Source organism: Mus caroli, chromosome 13 (assembly GCF_900094665.2).
Source record: "Mus caroli chromosome 13, CAROLI_EIJ_v1.1, whole genome shotgun sequence".
Classification (NCBI taxonomy): domain Eukaryota; kingdom Metazoa; phylum Chordata; class Mammalia; order Rodentia; family Muridae; genus Mus; species Mus caroli.
Window position 1 is genome coordinate 102,272,816 of NC_034582.1, and position 21,328 is coordinate 102,294,143.

The window sequence follows — 21,328 nt, forward strand, 5'->3', positions numbered from 1 at the left end:
GAAGGGAAGGGAAGGGAAGGGAAGGGAAGGGAAGGGAAGGGAAGGGAAGGGAAAGGACCTCTATGGTTCAAGACCTTCAGGTCTGGTGACGGTGGAGAGAGGTGGCAGGAGAATGCTGATCCCCTTTGGATTTCTTTAACATATATTCATGTCCAAGAGTAGAATTCCTGACTCATATACTAGTTCTGTTATTTTTATTTTTAATTTTTGAGGACTGTCCATATTGTTTTCCATACAGTTATACTAACTTTCACTCCCACTCAAACCGCATAAGGGCTCCATTTTCTCCTTGACAGTATTTGTTTTGTATCATTTGTCCTTGATGTTTTTTACTATAGCCATTCTAAAAGGTTTGTGGTAATATTTCTTTGTAGTTTAAATGTGTGTTTCTTAGAGATTATTGATTATGAACATGTTTTATTGTCCAGCCATGAGCATATCTTATTTTAAAAAGGTTTACTTAGGATTACAAAGATAGATCATGGTTTAAGAGAGCACATTCCTCTTACAGAAGACATCAGCTAGGTTTCTAGTACCCATATCAGGTGATTCACAACTGACTTTAACACATACTTAAAATAAACCAACTAAGAAAACATTTTTTAAAGAGAAATTTTCCATTTAGATCACAGATACTCTTTTTAAAAATATCTGGTATGTTCTTTTTTATTTTCTTGAAAACAAAAATTTCTTGAAAACTACAATTTCTTTTCCCCCAACTGCTTACAGATCCTACCACCTTTCTATGTAACCAGTACTATACTCTTCCTTCTGTCTCTCACTTTAGTAAACAAAGAGAGAAAATTTGCACAAATATAAACAAAAAAAAACTAGAAAACATAAATATCACAAGAAACATACACAGGAACCAAGACGCTAGATCACAACATTTAAAACTGTGACTCATGGCTACATATAGAATCTCATGATTGATTTCAGGGTTCATAAAAAATTTGGCAACAGTGAAAAGTTTCTGAACACAAAAAAGTAATTCATACCTATGCCTAATGAATATGTGGTGTTCCTAGCAGTGCAGACCCATCACAGTGCTTCAGTGGAAACATAGATATACAATTGGTAATTTCTCACCAGTATGTGGAATTCTGTTGAGCACTTCCCAAACTGCATAAGCATAAATTCAAGGAGCTTGAATGCTATGACTGAGCTGTTGTTTCTTCACTACACCGATTTCTGCTATTTCATATGAAACACAATGATAAAACTATGGAAAATAAAGACTTTCCTTCCCAGTACACTTCATTTGTTAATGTGACTGTCAATCACTCATAAAAGTATCATTGGACATGCTCTTTCATATAAAATAATTTAGGTATATCCTGCAGTATCAGAGGCTTGAATTTAATTCTTTTGTGTATGTGCAGCTAAGTCTGCACATTGTCTAAGTGTTAGAGACCATAGGTTGTTATCAAGCATCTTCCTCAATCATTTTCTACTTTATGTTTTAAGACAAGGGATCTCCATGAATATGGAGCTGGAAAATAAGATGAAGTTGGCTGGACAGCAAGCCCTAGGGATCCACCTTTCTCAGCCTCATCAGAACTGGATTTGCAAAAATATAATTCTATAACAAGCTTTTGGCATGTGGATATTGGTGATTAAATACAGGTTTTCATGCCTACAAGGCAGATAGTGTATTGGCTGAGCCATATTTATTTCTTTATATAGAAATAAAAAGATCATATGGATTCTGTTAGTATTCAAATTTGTTTTATCTGTAGTATATAACACATACCAAAAAGTTGGTGTCATACATATGCTAATTCTCTGATAAAACCATGATCATGAAAAATTTGACAACAGTGCAAAGTGTCTGAACACAAAAAAGTCATTCATACAAATGCATAATATATATGTGGTATTCCTAGTAGTGCAGGCCCATCACAGTGCTTCAATGGAAACCATTATTATTTTTTATGATTTATAGTGTTTATAATATAATATGTATATATATATATATATATATATATATATATATATATATATATATACAGAGAGAGAGAGAGTTTAAATGAAGTTACCACACTTGAGACACCATTGATGTTCAGGGGAACTCAAGACTCACCTGAACATAGGCTATTGCTGTTGCTCTTAGTTGTCTCTTAGTTGTTAAAAGTAAGCTCTTATTGATGAAGTCATGATGCACTGCATACACAAGACCCAGAGGACCTGGGTCTAACTTCAAAGCCTCCTTCCTGAGAAATAGCTATCATAGTAACAGATGGTGCTCTATAAACTTCTAGGAGAGAGAAAACACCAATAGTCCCACACAGCTATAGTGACGAGAAACCCCAAGGATGGCCTGTATGGAAAGATATCTGTGAGCATGCAACAGTGATACTATCATCTTGGTGGTAACCAACAGTTCTCTAATTGAACTTCAGTCTGAATCAATAAACATAGGTGAGTAGTTATTTAGAGGAGCAATAGCAATTTACTAGTGTTTATAATACTGAAGAAAATGTCCTTGTCTAGCGACCATCAACTGCCTATAGATCCTCAGGGAGGAACCATGCTTGTGAGCCCCTCCTCTTCCGAGGATAGAATGTTGTCGGGCTCATCCTTGTACAGGTCTTTCCCACATAATCTTTGTCCCTAAGATTCCAAGAGTGTAATAGCTCAAGTCATATCCAGAACACAGAGTTCCAAACCACCCCATTGTTTCTCTACTCCTCTTTCATGATGCTAACAAAACCCTGAAGGGGTACTCTAAATGTCCCATGTAGGGTTAATCATTCAATAGGCACTTATTCTTAAAGCTTAGACCACTCATGGGTTTCTGCAGTAACAAGTTGCAGTAACATCAATATACAGGTATAAACATGAATATTTAGTTAGATGGTTCATCCATTTAGCAGAACAACCCCATGAACTCTCCCTACTTCAAGTATATGGCATCTCTAGTTGTAAACTTTTGAGCAGGTTTGCAGTGCCAAGTGTGAATTCCCTCCTGTCAGGCAGGCCACAATTACAATCCGAAAGTGTCTGGCCACTTATACAGCAGTCATTCTATTATTGGACCAGGAGGCATAAGTTACCTGGAAACTCAGTAATAGAGCATGCAGGGTCTACAACTGAATAAAACCGTTATTGACAGTTCTCTTCCATTATTCTGCGTAGAAACGTCTAGCACTATGAAAGGGGGCCAGCAATGGCGATGCTGCCAGCTCAGTTCCAGCTTGATTTCTCTATGTACTGCAACCAAATAAGGTGGTGTCTTCAGCAACAGGGCCTATCCTCTAGTTCTGGTGAGCAATGAAAAAGAAATACAATAGTCTGTGTTCTTTTTCTAGGTCTCATGGAAACAAATTACAAGGATATAGCCTAACTTTGGCTCCAGGAGCTTCATTCAATAATGTTATGTCTCGTGGGCGAAGATTCGTTGACTCTAGTAGGGTGACTCCAATAATTTTAAAATTAAGTTTAAATGTATTTGTTTTATTTATGTGCATGTGTATTGCTAGGATGGGTTTATGTGTAGCATATGTATGCAGGTGCTTGTGGGACTAGAGGTTGTAGGATCTCTTGGAACTGGGGTTGTAGGTGGTTGAGAACCACCTGAACTGTGTGCTAGGAACCCAAACCTGTGTCTTCTCAAGATCTGTAAACCCTGCTAAGCCACCTCCCCTACCTCTTAATAATGTTTGGGAAGAATGGGTATATATGTGTTCCCATATGTTGTATTAAGGGTAAGGGGCCATGAAAGCAAGTTACTTTAAAAAATGGCTTTTAAATAAAATTCTTTGATAAATATCATTATCAATATAATGGTATACTTATACTATATACCCCATATGTGCAAAAGTTTCTCTGGATAATGGAGATTACAATGAAATAAAAAAAAAAGGTTAGAAATGCCTGATCTGGAACTATTGTCTACTTAAGAAACCACTTTAAACTGAGAACCCAAAGTATTTGTCAAAGCTACTTCTGCTACCTGACAAGTGAACTGTTTCCAGGTTTCCATTCATGATCAGGAATGATGATGCTCAGTCTATCCACCTGTTTACCTATACACATGCAGGTCACACTCCTAAAATACCTAGTTATCTTTTATTGTACGTTCACCAGTCTCCCAGTCCTTAGGACTGTGATTGGAAAGGAAGAACGTGCAGTCAATGATTTACTATCCAGGCTAGTTCTTCTGCCTTTGTTTGGATGCAAACCTTTTAAGCTTTTACCCAGGGACCTTGGCAGCTCTGTTTTCTGCAGAGTGCCTTCCATACTTGCCAGGATCAGTAGCATCTTTTGTAATCATGGAGCAGAGATTTCAGCCTTGAGAGTAGAAATGGCTACTTACTTGCCTTCTGAAAATAGTTTCTCTGACACCCTCAGACCAGTGAACATAGACCTCTTTGTGTGGTGCACTTCATAAAACCAGCCCCCAGTGGATGTATTACATTTATAGCCTCTCTGCTGACCAACTGCGTGTGATAATAACAGAGGATATGTCTTAACACTCTACAGTTTAAAAGACATCTTTCATGTCATTTGTCACAATGACTCGCCTAAATTCTACAAACAAGTCATCTCATGCATTGTAACATCTGGCTTGCCGCAAATTCGTGAAGAAGTGGACAGAGAACAGCCAGTTGGCATCGTTAAGAACTATCAAAGCCAGTCTTTCCTAATTGATCCACAATCTCATCAATTCATTCTAGTCCTCCAACTTTCACGGCTGCATTTACTTTACATATAGAATAATTTAATAACCATTATTGATATATGCTATTAAATCACTTAATATGTGTGTGGTTACTGTGTGCCATCATATTGTATGTGAAGATAGAATGGTGAACAAGTTAAAAGTAAGCCCATTGCGACACTGTTCAGGTCAGTATGTGTGCCTCTTTGGCTGAAAAGGGGAGCCCGTGTTTCATGGTCCACAATTCTAAATGTAAACTTGAAGAAGAAAGGAAGAGGTGAGGAGGCTTATAGCAAAATCAGATTGGGCTCAACTTTATTGATCACATTTGTAAGCACCATTGCTCTGTGGCCCCTGATCCAGTTCTAGTGTCTAGGTCCTTGCTGGAACTTCCTCTATGGATTGTAATCTGTGGGCCAAATCATCCCTCTACTCTGCCAAGTTGCTTTTGATCCTGGCCTTTATCTCAGCAACAAAAAGCAAGCTGATGCAGATAATGTTGTCAAGGGGCTTGCAGGTGGGGATGCGTTGTTCTGCAGCAACAGATAACATAATCACCTTCTCTTATCTAATCACAGTTAGAACAAAACGAAGGGTAAGGAAATGAAGGGCTTGCAAAAGAAGCTCCTTCTTGTCTGTTAGTTTTGAGAAGCTGGAGGTGGAAACAGGAATATCAGAGTCACTTTCCCTACCCTGCTGAACAAGCCAGAGACTGCCCTGTGACTGTTCACTGCCAGGACTGCACAACCACTGTGGCTGACTGGCATGACCCAATCCCACAATTTGGATGTTTGAAACAAATGGGTTCTGCTATTGTGGTTTGAAGGTGACTTCTTTGAAAACAAAACCTAAAACAAAAAACAGAAAATAAAACAAAAAACACCAGCCCTCGAATGTTCCCCAGGGAGAACCTTTTTTATGTTTCTCCGGAGGGTAATCAATTCATCTGAGAGTCCATTCCTTTCCAGTGATCACGGCGAGGGACCGAGGTGACATTTCCAGTTAAAGCTGCAGGGCCTCTCATCGCCTGCCAATGTTCTTGACAGCTGTTAGCTTTGCTGTAGTCATGGCTTGCTTAAAGAGTGGAATACTTAAATGCTGCTTTTTCTGGCAGTCGTGTGTGAAGGAGAAGCTAAGCTTGAAGGGGAAGAGGGAAGCAAACCACTTATTTTAGTGCTTACTGGACATAAGCGACGACATAGTAAAATAAATACCATGAGCTTCAGTGACAATACAGGAGAAGGATAGATGGGTTTTTCTAAACAGCAATAGTTACTACAGTTTTCTTTGTCATGGTAGTGTGTGTTCTTTGATTGTGAGCCCAAGAGAGACATTGCTAGGCTGTCAGGAGTACTGTCACCAGAAGAGTGACTCTCTAGTCAAGAATGCAAGCAATCAGCTGATTCACACATATTTGAAAATATGGAACAAAACATTTTGGAGTGCAAAACAGAGTGAGGTATAATTGATAATTTAAAAACCCTATGCGTACACAGTATGGTGTTTTGACTTATGTGTGTACTTTGAAATGTTTATCCCAGTAAATCCAATAACATAACTATTTCTTGTCAGAGTTATCTTTGATGTATGAGCCAGAGTGCTCTCTTAACAGTGTCCCCTAGAGCTCACCATCACCAGCATCAGTCACTGTGTTAGAGCATATACCTGAACAACCTGCTCATCCTGTGCAACAGAAGCCCAGGGATGCTCTCACCAGCATCTCTCCATTGTTACTACCTACCCACAAGGCTAGGCAACTCTGTTTTCAAAGTGCTTGACTATGTTTTCCTTAGGTGCCACAGGTAAGTGAGATCTTACAGTTTTAGGGGTTTTTGTTTGTTTGTTTGTTTTGTTTTGTTTTTCTTATTTTAATTAGGTATTTTCTTCATTTACATTTCCAGTGCTATCCCAAAAGTCCCCCCCCCAACTCCCCTACCCACCCACTCCCACTTCTTGGCCCTGGGGTTCCCCTGTACTGAGGCATATAAAGTTTGCACGACCAATGGGCCTCTCTTTCCACTGATGGCCAACTAGGCCATCTTCTGATACATATGCAGTTAGAGACATGAGCTCTGGGGTACTGGTTAGTTCATATTGTTGTTCCACCTATAGGGTTGCAGATCCCTTTAGCTCCTTGGGTACTTTCTCTAGCTCCTCCATTGGGGGCTCTGTGATCCATCCAATAGCTGACTGTCAGCATCCACTTCTGTGTTTGCTAGGCCCCTGCATAGTCTCACAAGAGACAGCTATATCAGGGTCCTTTCAGCAAAATCTTGCTAGTATATGCAATGGTGTCAGTGTTTGGAGGCTGATTATGGGATGGATCCCCAGGTATGGCAGTCTCTAGATAGTCCATCCTTTTGTCTCAGCTCCAAACTTTTTCTCTGTAACTCCTTCCATGTGTGTTTTGTTCCCAATTCTAAGAAGGGGCAAAGTGTCCACAACTTTGTTCTTTGTTCTTGAGTTTCATGTGTTTCTCAAATTGTATATTATATCTTGGGTATTCTAAGTTTCTGGGCTAATATCTACTTATCAGTGAGTACATATCATGTGAGTTCTTTTGTGATTGGGTTACCTCACTCAGGATGATGCCCTCCAGGTCCATCCATTTGGCTAGGAATTTCATAAATTCATTCTTTTTAATAGCTGAGTAGCACTCCATTGTATAAATGTACCACATTTTCTGTATCCATTCCTCTGTTGAGGGCCATCTGGGTTCTTTCCAGCTTCTGGATGTTATAAATAAGGCTGCTATGAACATAGTGGAGCATGTGTCCTTCTTACCGATTGGAACATCTTCTGGATATATGCCCAGGAGAGGTATTGTGGGATCCTCTGGTAGTACTATGTCCAATTTTCTGAGGAACCACCAGACTGATTTCCAGAGTGGTTGTACAAGCTTGCAATCCCACCAACAGTCTTGGAAAGATCAGGAATTCAAGGCCCATACCTAAATATGATAAAAGCAATCTACAGCAAACAAGTAGCCAACATCAAAGTAAATGGTGAGAAGCTGGAAGCATTCCCACTAAAATCAGAGACCAGAAAAGGCTGCCCACTTTCTCCATACCTATTCAACATAGTACTTGAAGTCCTAGCCAGAGCAATTCGACAACAAAAGGACTGCTTGTGGACGTTGTACATCGTGGTGCGGAGCCTAGTGCGCACCACTCTTCTCAAGGATAAAAGAACCTCTGGTGGAATCAGCATGCCTGAACTAAAGCTGTACTACAGAGCAATTATGATAAAAAAAAAACTGCGTGGTACTGGTATAGCGACAGACAAGTAGACCAATGGAATAGAATTGAAGACCCAGAAATGAACCCACACACCTATGGTCACTTGATCTTTGACAAGGGAGCTAAAACCATCCAGTGGAAAAAAGACAGCATTTTCAACAAATGGTGCTGGCACAACTGGCAGTTAACATGTAGAAGAATGCGAATTGATCTATTCCTATCTCCTTGTACTAAGGTCAAATCTNAGTGGATCAAGGAACTCCACATAAAACCAGAGACAGTGAAACTTATAGAGGAAAAAGTGGGGAAAAGCCTTGAAGATATGGGCACAGGGGAAAAATTCCTGAATAGAACAGCAATGGCTTGTGCTGTAAGATTGAGAATCGACAAATGGGACCTCATAAAATTGCGAAGCTTCTGTAAGGCAAAGGACACTGTCAATAAGACAAAAAGGCCACCAACAGATTGGGAAAGGATCTTTACCTAACCTAAATCAGATAGGGGACTAATATCTAATATATATAAAGAACTCAAGAAGATGGACTCCAGAAAATCAAGTAACCCCATTAAAAAATGAAGCTCAGAGCTAAACAAAGAATTCTCACCTGAGGAATACGGAATGGCTGAGAAGCACCTGAAAAAATGTTCAGCATCCTTAATCATCAGAGAAATGCAAATCAAAACAACCCTGAGATTCCACCTCACACCAATCAGAATGGCTAAGATCAAAAATTCAGGTGACCGCAGATGCTGGTGAGGATGTGGGGAATGAGAAACACTCCTCCATTGTTGGTGGGATTGCAAGCTTGTACAACCACTCTGGAAATCAGTTTTAGTTTTTACATATTTGGTTTATTTCAGTTAGCATCATGTTACATGTTGTAGCTTATGGATTCCTTTCTTTCTTAAAGGTGACTGATACTGCATTTGTATATGTGTTTAAGTATTTTTATACTATTTCCTTTATGCATTTGTTTATGAAAAGTTAAACTGATACTCAAGGTTGGTTATTGTGAGTATCGTGAACAGATGAATGCAGATGTCTTTTCGGGGTATAGACTTCATTGTCTACTGACATGTCTTCCAAAGTGAAGTCACTGGATTAAATGAACTCTGGCTTTAACTTTGGAGATATTTCCTTTCTTCCCCCCATAATGGATGTCTTGGTTCTGTGTATGCTTTTCTATTATAAAAGATAGAATTTTCTTTTCTCTACAGCCTTGAAACCACTGATCTTGTGTCTTCTTTAACGCTATCCTTACTAATAGGTATGAGATTTCTTTATGATTTTAATTTGCATTTTTAGATGACTGGTAGTATTGAACTTTTTTTTAAATGTTCTTGTTGGGCATTTCCATGTTTTCGTTTGAGAATAGGACATTGAAACAATTCACTTTAAAAAAAAAAAGTGCTGGCTATTCTCCTGCTGTGGAGTTGTTTGAGTTCCCCGTATATTCTGAACATAAACTTATCTGTTGTAGTCTCCCACACCAGGAGTTTTTTTCTTCATGCTTGATTGCTTTCTTTGCTATCAAGATGCAAAGTTTTAGTTTTGCAAAACCTCATCTGCCTGTTGTGCCTTTAGTTGTCTGTACATAGACCACCCTTGTGGTAATGAGCCAACTAGATTCTTTCCACAGTGAGCAGAAGGGCAAGGACTGTTTGCTACAAAAGAAAGAAAGGGTGAAGGGTCAAGGGAGAACTTCTTTGACACTAGGAAATATTTGAAGAGGAAGAGATGCCCTACTGCTGTACTTGTGCTTCCAGAATCTGCTCTTTCCAATCTTGGGTTCTGAAGTCCACCCAGCAGGTTTTCTCTGGGACTAGACCATAGGGTGGGATGTTATCAAACCAAAGGAGAAAGCTTTTCAAGATATAGAAGTAGACTGGCTTCACACATTACACACACACACACACACACACATATATATATACTGCTAAGTTTTGCTATAGAAGAATCTGGTTGAAAGCATATACATACATATCAAAAGCTATCACGGACCTAAGATGCTTGGATATATTTCAAACTACATTTTCATGCTGAAAGTTCCATGATGCTGCAGTTTTCCTAAGCCAAGCGTGACCACCTCTAATTCTAATCTCAATGACTTGTTCTGAAAAGATGGAAACAGCACTCAGTTCTTCATTTGTCATTTCCCCAAGCGTAATGAGTACTGGCTGCTTGAAAGGCTCCATGCAGGGTACTTTGGAAAACAAAGCAGGCTTATGTGATGTGAGGGAAATGAAAATCCACTAAAAGCCCCTCCACATTTTATGTCAGTCCCAGATTAGAATGAGGTTGATTTGGGTCGAATGAAGTGCTTGACGGAAACACAAAGCCACTGTAAAGAAGTCTTACACTCTGTGGATGTCAGCAGCAGTGAGCTGAAATAACCCTGAAGTAAATTAGAGCTGCTGAGGACATTACAATTAAAGCCCCCCCCCCCAGCAACTCCAGCATTCAGGAAGCAAGGGTAGCTTAGATTGAGATCTCATAAATAAACATAGGGGTTACCAGTCCCTGAGGGTGAGAGGTCATTCTTGTGCATGACACATTCAGGGCTCAGACAAGTGATGACTCTCTCTCTTCATACTGGCAGAAAGCCTACTAACTTTGTTAAGCCAAGAATTACAGTAGTTTCAGCAGTGCGAATTACAAGACCTGACTACTGGGATTTAGACAAAGCAAGCTTATTTGAATAATGTTTCAGAAAAGAACATATGCAGCTATTAAAGATTCACGATAGAACAACAGTAATCCCAGAAGATGAAGCTACTAGGAAATATTCATGCTTACTTCAGCTGCAAGTCTACCACTTATGTGGAATAATTAATACCTCTATAAATATAAATATCCATTCCAGGCAAAGATATTGAACCTTTGACCTCTTTCAAGCCCAGACTTATTAGTTATTTTAAGAGTGAAGTAGTTCCAAACTGGCTATCTATTTGTGGTGGTACTTCCATTAATCCTGTTAAAGATCAGATTTATTACATGCCAGTTACATGTGAAAGATAGCATTTGGTACCGTATAGTACATGTATCTGGATAAAGGCAGATTTTCGTCTCGGGGTCTTTACATCAAGTAAGGAAGGTGCAAAGGTCTTCCATTCCCAAATTGAGAGGGAAGTGGTTTTGGTTTGAGTCCCTGTGTATGTTCTCATAGGTAAACACTCATTTAAACTGGCATTTCTGAAATGGATAGAGGTCTAACAGTGAACACTAGGGAGAGGGAGGAGTCTCCATGGGAAAATAAGAAAAACAGTGAGGGACAAAGTCTTGTTGGGAAAAAAACAACTTGTTAATATAATAACAACGGTGAGCAATTTAAAACAGCCAGAGGTCATCTCACCCTCACCGCCATGCTTCCTAGAGAGCCCCATGTCTGTCAGTGCCTACATTGTCTTGTATCCCTAGTGCCCTGTCTATCAGTAAGAGGCTATAGTTTTCTCATCGACACTGGTGAAAAACAGTAAGGAATGCTTGACTATGCTCATGCAACTGTCATATTTCAAATGTGATTTTTGTTGGCAGTGCCTTAAGCCCTGGAATTAATTGGCACGTTAGTTGGTATCTGACAGGAGGAAGAAGGTCTATGAGTGTAAACAGACCATTTAGAATTCCTCCAAGTATGAAGACACAGGGCCAGACAGCCAACTCTCCCCTCCCGTTCCTTTGAGTCACAGTGTATACAACAGCTTCAGCTTGACCTTCAATACCCAGGAGAGGGCAACTGTCACTGTGAGGGCATTGGTCTGTACGTCTGGGGTCAGCCAGCCTACAGCAAGCTCACTGTTTGCAGAGGAAGTGGAGGAGCTTTCTCTGAGGCGATGCTTCAGGAGTACCTACTGAGTCCATGGGAAAGAATTAATTGTTTTAAAAATCAGCACAGCTCAGGCTTTCTTATTCTAGCCATCTGAGCCCTCAGTTCTTACAACTCAGCCCACTAAACTAAATTCTTTTTTGCTATAAATTATGTTCATATCTTATTCAATGTTGAGGAAAGCCTGATTTCGGATCATATGAACTCCAGTGTAAATATAGGTATACGTGTAGATGTTACCCTTTCATGCTATCAAGGTGAACTTTTTAATTATCTCTAACATAAGCAATCACCTTGTTATTTCTGAAAGGCTTTTAATCATTCATGAAAATCAGAATCATCTAGAAAAATGTTAAAATATTCAAAGGCTGCACTGGGTCATTTTCACCAGAACCTGGGGGGTGAAATGCAGGCATCTGACTTCTTAAAAGCTCTGTAGGTAATTCCATTGTATAGCCTTGAAGATGAAAACTAAAACCTAGCTTGGTATCAGATAAAATATGCGTGTGTCTAAGTGTCATGTTCTCACTAGTTCTTGACCAACACATTTTCATTTATAAATAGTTTTTGAGGACTGACCTTCATAAATTTAAAGCAGGATAATGATTTTTGTGATATATCGCTGTTAAAATGTGATGCATGTTGTATATAAACTGTCTGGAGATTGCGGTGTTATTTGCAAACATGCCAGGGAATTTTACAAAGGTTTATGAAAACAGTATGCTTCAATTTTGTAAGTAGAAAAACAACCTCAAAATTAGCCTCCTATTACAGAAAAACCCCAGACAAAGGAGAAGGAAAGGGCAGAATTCGTTCCCACATGTTGACAGGCCCTCATTTCCAAATCTGTGACAGCCTTGGCTGTATCTTCTCTTAACAACTTGTTTATATGTCAAGTTCTATCCATTCCTTCAATTTCTTTCCATGCCGTCATTATTCATTAAGTTGGCCAGGGTCTTGATTTAGGTTCTTGTAAGCATTTGTACTTCTGGGCTTAGGCAGCCCACAGTGAGCTCTGTGTCTGCAGAGGGAAAGGGGGCTTTCCTATTTGTTTGTTTGTTTATTTATTTATCTATCTATCCACCTATCTATCCATCCATTTATTTGTTTATCTATTTATTTATTCTATATAATTGTCATGCACTTAGTATAAAAATACACTTTAGATGTAGCTTCTGGCCAGGTCTCAGGGCTTTAGCTTGCTTAGCCTGAATGGTTCTCCACTGAACACAAAAACAATCACAAGAAAGCAAACATCCAAGGCATTTAAATGGTCCATGCTCTGGACCCAATCTTCTTCCCCCAATTCCTTCTCCTCTGTGTACAATACTGTGAATCTGATGGAGATGCTTAGCAGTCCCCACAAAAGGATAACTCTGTGTTGTCAGGATTGTAGATGTTGCTGCTGTTTGTGTAGATGTTTAAATCCTATCAAGTATGAACCGCTCAGATGTAATGTTTCCACAAAGCCTTGAACTCCAAAGCTGGAAGCAGGGTTTTCCTACTGTGATCCCTTGATCTTTATCAGGATTCCTTCTTTTTTGTTTTTAATTAAAAAATATTAGTTTAGCTTAGTTCAGTTTTTGCTTTGTTTTTTAGAATATTTGCATAATTTCCACCACTTCCTCTCTCCATCCATCTCTTTCCATCCCCTTCCACTCTCACTCAAATACATGACCTTGTCTTTAATTATTATTATTAAATATTATTATTACATATCTGTGTTTAGTACTGACCTCTGGGAATTGGATATCCTATCAGGGATCTAATTTCGGAAAAACAAAATCAAAACCAAAAATCACCTGCTTCTTTTTCTCCCAGGAACCACTAATTCCCTGTAGTTCTTCATTTGGGGGGTGGGATCATTTGACCTTTCGCCATCTATACCAATATGTCCATGGGTTTTGTCATCACATAGGCCTTGTTTAGGAATCTACATTATTGAAGATTCTATGAGTATAACTTGCTTGTAATAACAAGAATCACATCCTAGAAACAAATAACATGTTCTTTAGGCTCTTACAGCCTCTCTCTATATATATATACATACTAGATACTTTCTTTATTTACATTTCAATTGTTACCCCCTTTCCTGGTTTCCCCTCCGAAAACCCCCTATCTCTTCCCCCCACCCCCTGCTCCCCAACTCACCCACTCCTTCTTCCTGGCCCTGGCATTCCCCTACACTGGGGCATAGAGCCTTCACAGGACCAAGGACCTCTCCTCCCATTGATGACCAACTAGGCCATCCTCTGCTCCATATGCAGCTGGAGCCATGAGTCCCACCATGTGTATTCTTTGGTTGGTGGTTTAGTCCCCGGGAGCTCTGGGGGTACTGGTTAGTTCATATTGTTGCTCCTCCTATGGTGCTTCAAACCCTTTTACCTCCTTGGGTCCTTTCTCTAGCTCCTTCACTGGGGACCCTGTGCTCTATCCAATGTATGGCTCTGAGCATCCACTTCTGTATTTGTCAGGCAGTGGCAGAGCCTCTCAGGAGAGAGCTATATCAGGCTTCTGTCAGCAATCACTTGTTGGCATCCACAATAGTGTCTGGGTTTGGTGATTGTATATGGGATGGATCCCCAGGTGAGGCAGTCTTTGGATGGTCATTCCTTTAGTCTCTGCTCCACACTTTGTCCCTGTAACTCCTTCCATGGGTATTTTGTTCCCCCTCTGGGAAGGATCGAAATCTCCACTTTGGTCTTCCTTCTTCTTGAGTTTCATGTGGTTTGTGAATTGTATTTTGGCTCTTACAGTCTTTTCACTTCCTCTTCCACCATGTTCCTGAAGCCATAGGTGCAGAAGTTATGTATTATCTAGTGTTATATCTGTAGGTGTGCCATCTAATGTTGTAAATCCCATAGTCCGTTTCTTTCTGCATCTTAAATAGTTGCAGATTTCTCTAATGGTCTCCAATCTTCTGTAAAAGCAAGTTTATTTGGTGAAGGGATGAGAACCACAGTTATATGTGAGTATATGATTAAGTATTTAGAAAACAGTTGATTGATGAAAATGACAGCAATAGATTCTTCTCTCAGATCTTGGACCTCTTCAGACATGAGCAATTGGCTAGGTTTAACATTAGCAGGCCTGAAGTCCATTCTGTTGAGTGGGTCTTAATTCCAATTCAGCAACTGTTGGTTTCCCATAAAACAAAGTTGCCAATCTTGCTGGGTCAGTCATTGCTGTGGTTCATGGGTTCTAGATCTTGAATGCTTTCCTCCCTTGGTCACTCATATAATACCTGCCAATACCATGAAAGCGACTCCTCAGGGAGGAGAGTTGCAGGTCAGTTCTATGTCAATTTCCTCAAGTTCCGAGTCCAAAGTGTGTGGTGTCTTCAGCAATAGGGTCTTACCTTTCAGTTTGGGAGGGCAACTAAGGAAAATGGCAATGGTCTGGGAAGTCTCTCAGACTCCTGTGAACAATAACTGAAGGGAAATTTCCTATGTCTGGCACTGTAGTTCTGTTAGATAGTCTGACTCCTGGGGAATAGTATCATTGTAGGTTGTATAACTTCATTTAAAATTATATAAATATATGTTATATAATGTATTTTAGGTAAACTTATAAAATCCCATTTTCCTATAGTTTTTTCAAATATATACATTATTACTTACTGTGATCACTTCTATAATATTCCTCAAATATCTACTATCCTTGCTGAGTCTCTAGCCACTTAATGCACAATGGTAACAATAATGCATGGATAAAACTTATACTTGTGATGACTAAGACCACTGAAGAAAAGTTTCCATGCGCTGTCTCTGTCTCTGTCTCTCTCTGTATCTGTCTCACTCTCTCTCTCTGTGTCTCTCTCTGTCTCTGTCTCTGTCTCTGTCTCTCTCTGTCTCTCTCTCTCTTTCTTCTGGCCTTTTATGTATACTTCACTATAATATTATAATTTCCTTATATTCATGACACTATAGATGATGAATTTCTGCAGTCTACATGCTTTCTAGGGAAAAGGTTTACACATAGAAGTGCTCAATAAATATAGCGGTTTTTCATGAAGAGACTTCAAAGCCATGATCTATTCTACAAGATATAACCATGGCTTAGGAGAGAAGCTGTAGATTATAAATCCAGTTATTTGTATGGAGAATTATTCATATTTCACTATGATCCAATTACTACAGTTTATACATTTTTTGGACTGATTATTGCTGTTGCTGTCATTTACTCTGTATGTAAGAAACAATTCTTTAAGGATATCATTATCTTTATCAGAAATCAAATCAATTAAGGTAAATTGATGTAGATGACACAGCTTCTAAGTGTTAGTCAGGGACTATATTAAGTCCTAACCAGTTTGAAAGCATATATATTTTCAATTTACTGGGATTGGTTAGATTGTGTCTAGGTGCCATGTCTAGACTGAAATGATGGCTGTCATTGCAAATAACAAGTCAGTGTTAGTGGCTTCTCCCCCTCTTCTTCCTCCTCCTCTTCTTCCTTCCCCTCGTCCTTCTCCCCTGCCTCCTCCTCCTCTTTCCTGCAATATTTAAACTAGTTCCACAAAATGGTGAGTGGTAAACCAGGCAATACATCAAAAAGAAGGAATTAGGGGGCTGGAGAGATGGCTCAGTGGTTAAGAGCATTGACTGCTCTTCAAGAGGTCCTGAGTTCAAATCCCAGCAACCACATGGTGGCTCACAACCATCTGTAATGGGATTTGATGAGCTCTTCTGGTGTGTCTGAAGACAGCCATGATGTACTTACATATAACAAATAAATAAATAAATCTTAAAAAAAAAAGAAGGAATTCTAAGGTGACCAGGATTCTTGTTGTAAATGCAGGAGTGAAGGCAATATGCAAGCTCTGGTGTGGCTCCATCTGCACTATTCTCAGACTCGGTGAACAGAGAACAGAACACATGCTGTAGCTGCTACTGGGAGACTTGGGAGACAATCACTATGGAGATCAGCGTGGATTTCTCTTCCTGTGGTCTATCTCAGAATATTTTCTATGCTTTCCTATTTTTCCTGTTAAACTTTTTTTTTATATGGAATGCTAATAATTATTTTCTGCCCTATATACTCTCAGAATCTCCCAAGAATGCTGCTTTGGACCCTCTGTTTCTATCACTGCTGTTCAGAGAGCAGAGGCCCTACCACTGAGTCAGACCATTCATCTTTCCCTATCCCTTAAGGAGGTAAAGCATGCTCTCTTTGATGATCTTTACTTTGGGACATATTAGTTCTAGACTCTTTAATGTGTGCTGAAGATACAAGAGCCAGTTTTCATTAAAACTGATGTCTAAAAGAAAGACTCTAGGGGGAAAGAGACAGGACACACACACACACACACACACACACACACACACACACCTCTGCCTGTGTTTGTAACACTTCTCCAGCCTTCTAAGACATAAATGACCACATTACCTTTAAATAAAGTATTCTCATATGTCTAAAATAAGCTTATCTGGGTTCTCTTTCTTAGAGTCAAATAATCACTTAATCATGAGAGTTAACTAATTTTTCAGTCATTCTTGAAATTCAGCCTTAATTTGCTTTTTCTCAAGCTGAGCCCATATTACTTAACTGTTCATTAAGACTTACTATCTACCTCTAGGGTATATTTCATATTCCTTAATGTCTCTTTCTATAATAATTGCTTATTTATGGGGGTTCTTGATGATTTTCTATATTTATTATTTGAAATTATAATATAATTACAATTTCTCCCTTTCCTCTATTCCCTCAAATTCCTCCCATGCACCTCTTGCTCCTTTAAATTCAAGGCCTATTTGTCTTTCAGGTTGTTACACACACACACACACACACACACACACCCGCACACACACATACACACACACACTTTTAAATATGCAACTAGAGTCTGTCGCTTCCCAGTTTGTATTATCTTATCTGTATGTAATGTTTGGCTGAATAGTAAGCCCATCTCATCCGATCTTTCAACTGTGCATTGACATCACAGGGCATCTCTTTTATGGTTGATGGATCCAATTTGCCCCTTTCTTTATCCCTTTCACCTTCTTTTTGTTTCCTTTTCTTTCAACATTATGATTTAAGGAAGCAAAATCCAGGTACAAGGTCACAGAATCAGCAATGATAGAACATTCTTAGCCCAACTCACTAAATATACTCAACCCATGTCATTTAACTGCAATTGGAAATTACTCTTAATTGGAATGAAATGGGAAGAATATATTCTTGTTCTTTCCCTCAATTCTACAATTTGATGCTCTTGTCTGTTTTCTGGAAAAATTGCCAATCATACACAATTTTCAAACTTATCTGCCAGTGGGATTGTTTTTAAAGCATTTATAGACTTAGAAATTGGTAAGAATACAGACTTTGATTAAAGAAGACAAATTCTGTTTTACAATAAATTAAGTGTTGTAACATATCATTGATTCTTATATTAACTTAATTACAAAGCCAAAATAACAATACAAATTAAATAGATGAAGAGATGAAGTCATGTTGTTTGGAAATATTAGAAAATAGTTGACATAATAAAATAAGTTATTCAATTGAATCATCAAATAATTGATAATTAAGAAAGTTAGAAAGAAAGTTTTTTAAAGGCTGGAGAAAAGCATTATTCCATAAGCTTAGTTAATATATATATATATATATATATATATATATATATATATATATATGCTGGGACTGGGGAGTTGGCTCAATGGTTAAAGCATTTGCTGCTCTTACAGAGGATCTGAATTCCCAGCCCCCACATGACAGCCCCCAGCTCCCCATTCCAAATCCATGCCCTCTTCTGATCGCCAAGAGCACTAGCTGTACGTGTAGTGAACAGATAAAAACAGTAATAAACACAAGATAAAAAGAACTATTTTAAATGCACACAACATATATTTTTGTAGATAGAGCTAAGGCACGTGGAGTAGTGATGCTCCCATCCAAAGTCATAGGTTATCTGACAAAAATCCCCAGCATTGAGCTTTGGAAGTATCCTTTCAGGTTGTTGGTCAGAGGAGCCCAAGAGATTCCCAAAGCAATATAGGTTATTGCCGTATTTCTAAATTTCCTATTTGTTTATAACTAGTGGAGGAATCTTCCCAATTAGTTCAGAATTAAACACATACATTCTTTCTGGAACAAGCACAGAAATGAATGTCCATACACAACAAGTGAATATAAACAGAGGAAAACCTGAAAGACAATTTGTAACCACAAAGAACTAATTTAGACAAACTTTGTCTAGAATGATATTTGCAAATCCTAACTTTTGTAAATAAAATAGATACATACTTCAATAACTTCTTTTAATCATTGGACAGGATACTCGATTTTTGTTTTCCATTTCCTTTCTTGAGACTACATAAAAATGGGAGAAAAATTAATAATGTTCAACAAACAGGCTATCACCAGTGAAAGATTTAATTTAATTTCTGGAAAATGGAATGTGAACAAGTACTATAAGCAGAGCACAAGCAAACAACACAGAGGATGAGCGATGGGAGAGCTTCATGCAAGGAAGTGTGCCCAGTGCCATGGCAGGACCTAAGCCAGGTTCTATTTGGATATGACAACACTGATGAGCCCTGGACGTAGAAACACAAGCAGAATCAGAATTTGAGCCAAGGCTACATATATCAGGATCTTTTTATCCAACAAATCAAATTAAATCATCAAAGCCTCACACATCATTTGTTTAGGCCATTACTCTGTGTGGTTGGCCCTTTGGGCTGGGTTCCCTAGACTTGTCATGGACTGTCACCCAACTGCTTATCACTGAGCTCTGCACCCACGGGTTAATGCTTTGTCAAGTAGGATGACAAACAACCAGGCCTCATCAATCTCATCACTGATCAGTGTATTCTGGGCTTGTTCATATTGGTGGAACGAGATTACATCCGTAAGACTTCTGATGGCCTATACTTAGAATCATCATGCTTTAACTACTTTCTTCATTCTCTGGCAGAGATGGGGGATAAGAAATATCTAGATTCAAGGGTGCAGCAATTTAATCTCCATAAGTGACTAAGTGCAGTTAAGGCATTGCACAGGAGCTGGATAAATCATAACTGTATTTTTTAAGCCTAACAGTATATTTGGATTCACTTTATCTCCCTCCACATCAGATCTCTCTACTCAGCCCCATATCAGAATGTCTGGCTGGCTTGCATACCGGAAATGTCTGGCTTGCATGCAGAGAATGTCTGGCTTGCATCCAGGTTTTGTTGCTAGGTCCAGGAATGCCCAAAGGAAACAGGGTTTATTCCCTGAAGGCACTGTAACTTTGAACTGCCCGTTAGGTCCCTGGAGGGTGGTTTAGCAGAGTAAGGTTGTGATGGCTGGCTTTCCTCCAGGAATCTCAAAAAGTACTCAACTAATTAACAAGTCATGTCCACTCGCACTGACCTACAAATCATAATTTCCATAGATTATTCAAAAATATTTTTATGTAATAAAGTAAAAACAGATATTTGAAGAAGCTTGCAACCTGAATTAGAAATATCACAATGATCAAATGGAAAATTGCTTCAGAGGAAATAAAGGTGGCTTAGGAGATTCAGACATGATAATACCCTTGGAAAGAGCCAATAAGCCATTAAACCTTAAAATTTAAAAAAATTAAAAAGATGCTATGCAAAATTACACAGTATGACTGGGCTCTTTAAAAATTCATAAATTCTCATCAATATGATTGCCTAAACATGCGTTGAACAAGAGTAGCACCAGCAGACATGCCAAAGAGGGGTCACGCAGTGTTTTGGAGATGCCAGTACCACGAGATGACCACCAAGAGCAGCAGCAGCAGTGGNNTACAGGCATCTGGAGCCCAGAGGACGACGTGTGTGCTACAAAGGGCATGGCTGGAGAAGTGACCCAAGCCCTTGGAGGAGNCCAGAAGATCGTGAGTTGGATCCCAGACGTTGGACGGTTGGAGAAAATAACCCAATGCTTAACCTGCTGCTCAGCATCTACGCCTACGGTTTTGAAAAACCTTCAGCGATCCAGCATCGTGCTATCAAGCAGATAATTAAAAGAGAGATGTCATTGCACAGTCTCAGTCTGGCACAGGCAAGACGGCCACCTTCAGTATCTCAGTGCTGCAGTGCTTGGATATCCAGGTTCGAGAAAGCCAAGCTTTGATNCTGGCTCCAACCAGAGAGTTAGCGGTGCAGATTCAGAAGGGTCTGCTNGCTCTGGGGGATTACATGAAAGTGCAGTGCCATGCCTGCATTGGGGGCACCAGTGTCGGGGAGGACATCCGGAAGCTGGACTACGGGCAGCATGTGGTGGCAGGCACGCAGGGACGCGTCTTTGATCTGATCCGCCTCAGAAGTTTACGGACACGGGCTATTAAGATGCTGGTTTTGGATGAGGCTGATGAAATGTTGAACAAAGGTTTCATGGAGCAGATCTATGATGTGTACAGGTATTTGCCACCAGCCACACAGGTCGTTCTCATCAGTGCCACACTGCCTCATGAGATCCTGAAGATGACCAATAAGTTCATGACCGACCCCATCCGCACCCTGGTGAAGCGTGATGAGTTGACTCTGGAAGGCATCAAACAGTTCTTTGTGGCCGTGGAAAGAGAGGAATGGAAGTTTGATACTCTATGTGATCTCTACGACTCGCTGACCATCACCCAGGCC

General features: G+C 39.5%; 1 protein-coding gene and 1 pseudogene across 2 annotated transcripts in view; both read left to right on the forward strand.

Moving 5' to 3' along the window:
• The window catches only part of Pde4d (phosphodiesterase 4D), a 1,431,689-nt gene that overhangs the window by 410,491 nt on the left and 999,870 nt on the right, over positions 1 to 21,328 (forward strand). The gene's annotated exons all lie outside the window — the stretch shown is intronic.
• Positions 20,558 to 21,328, forward strand: part of LOC110308424 — a 97,185-nt pseudogene continuing 96,414 nt past the window's right edge.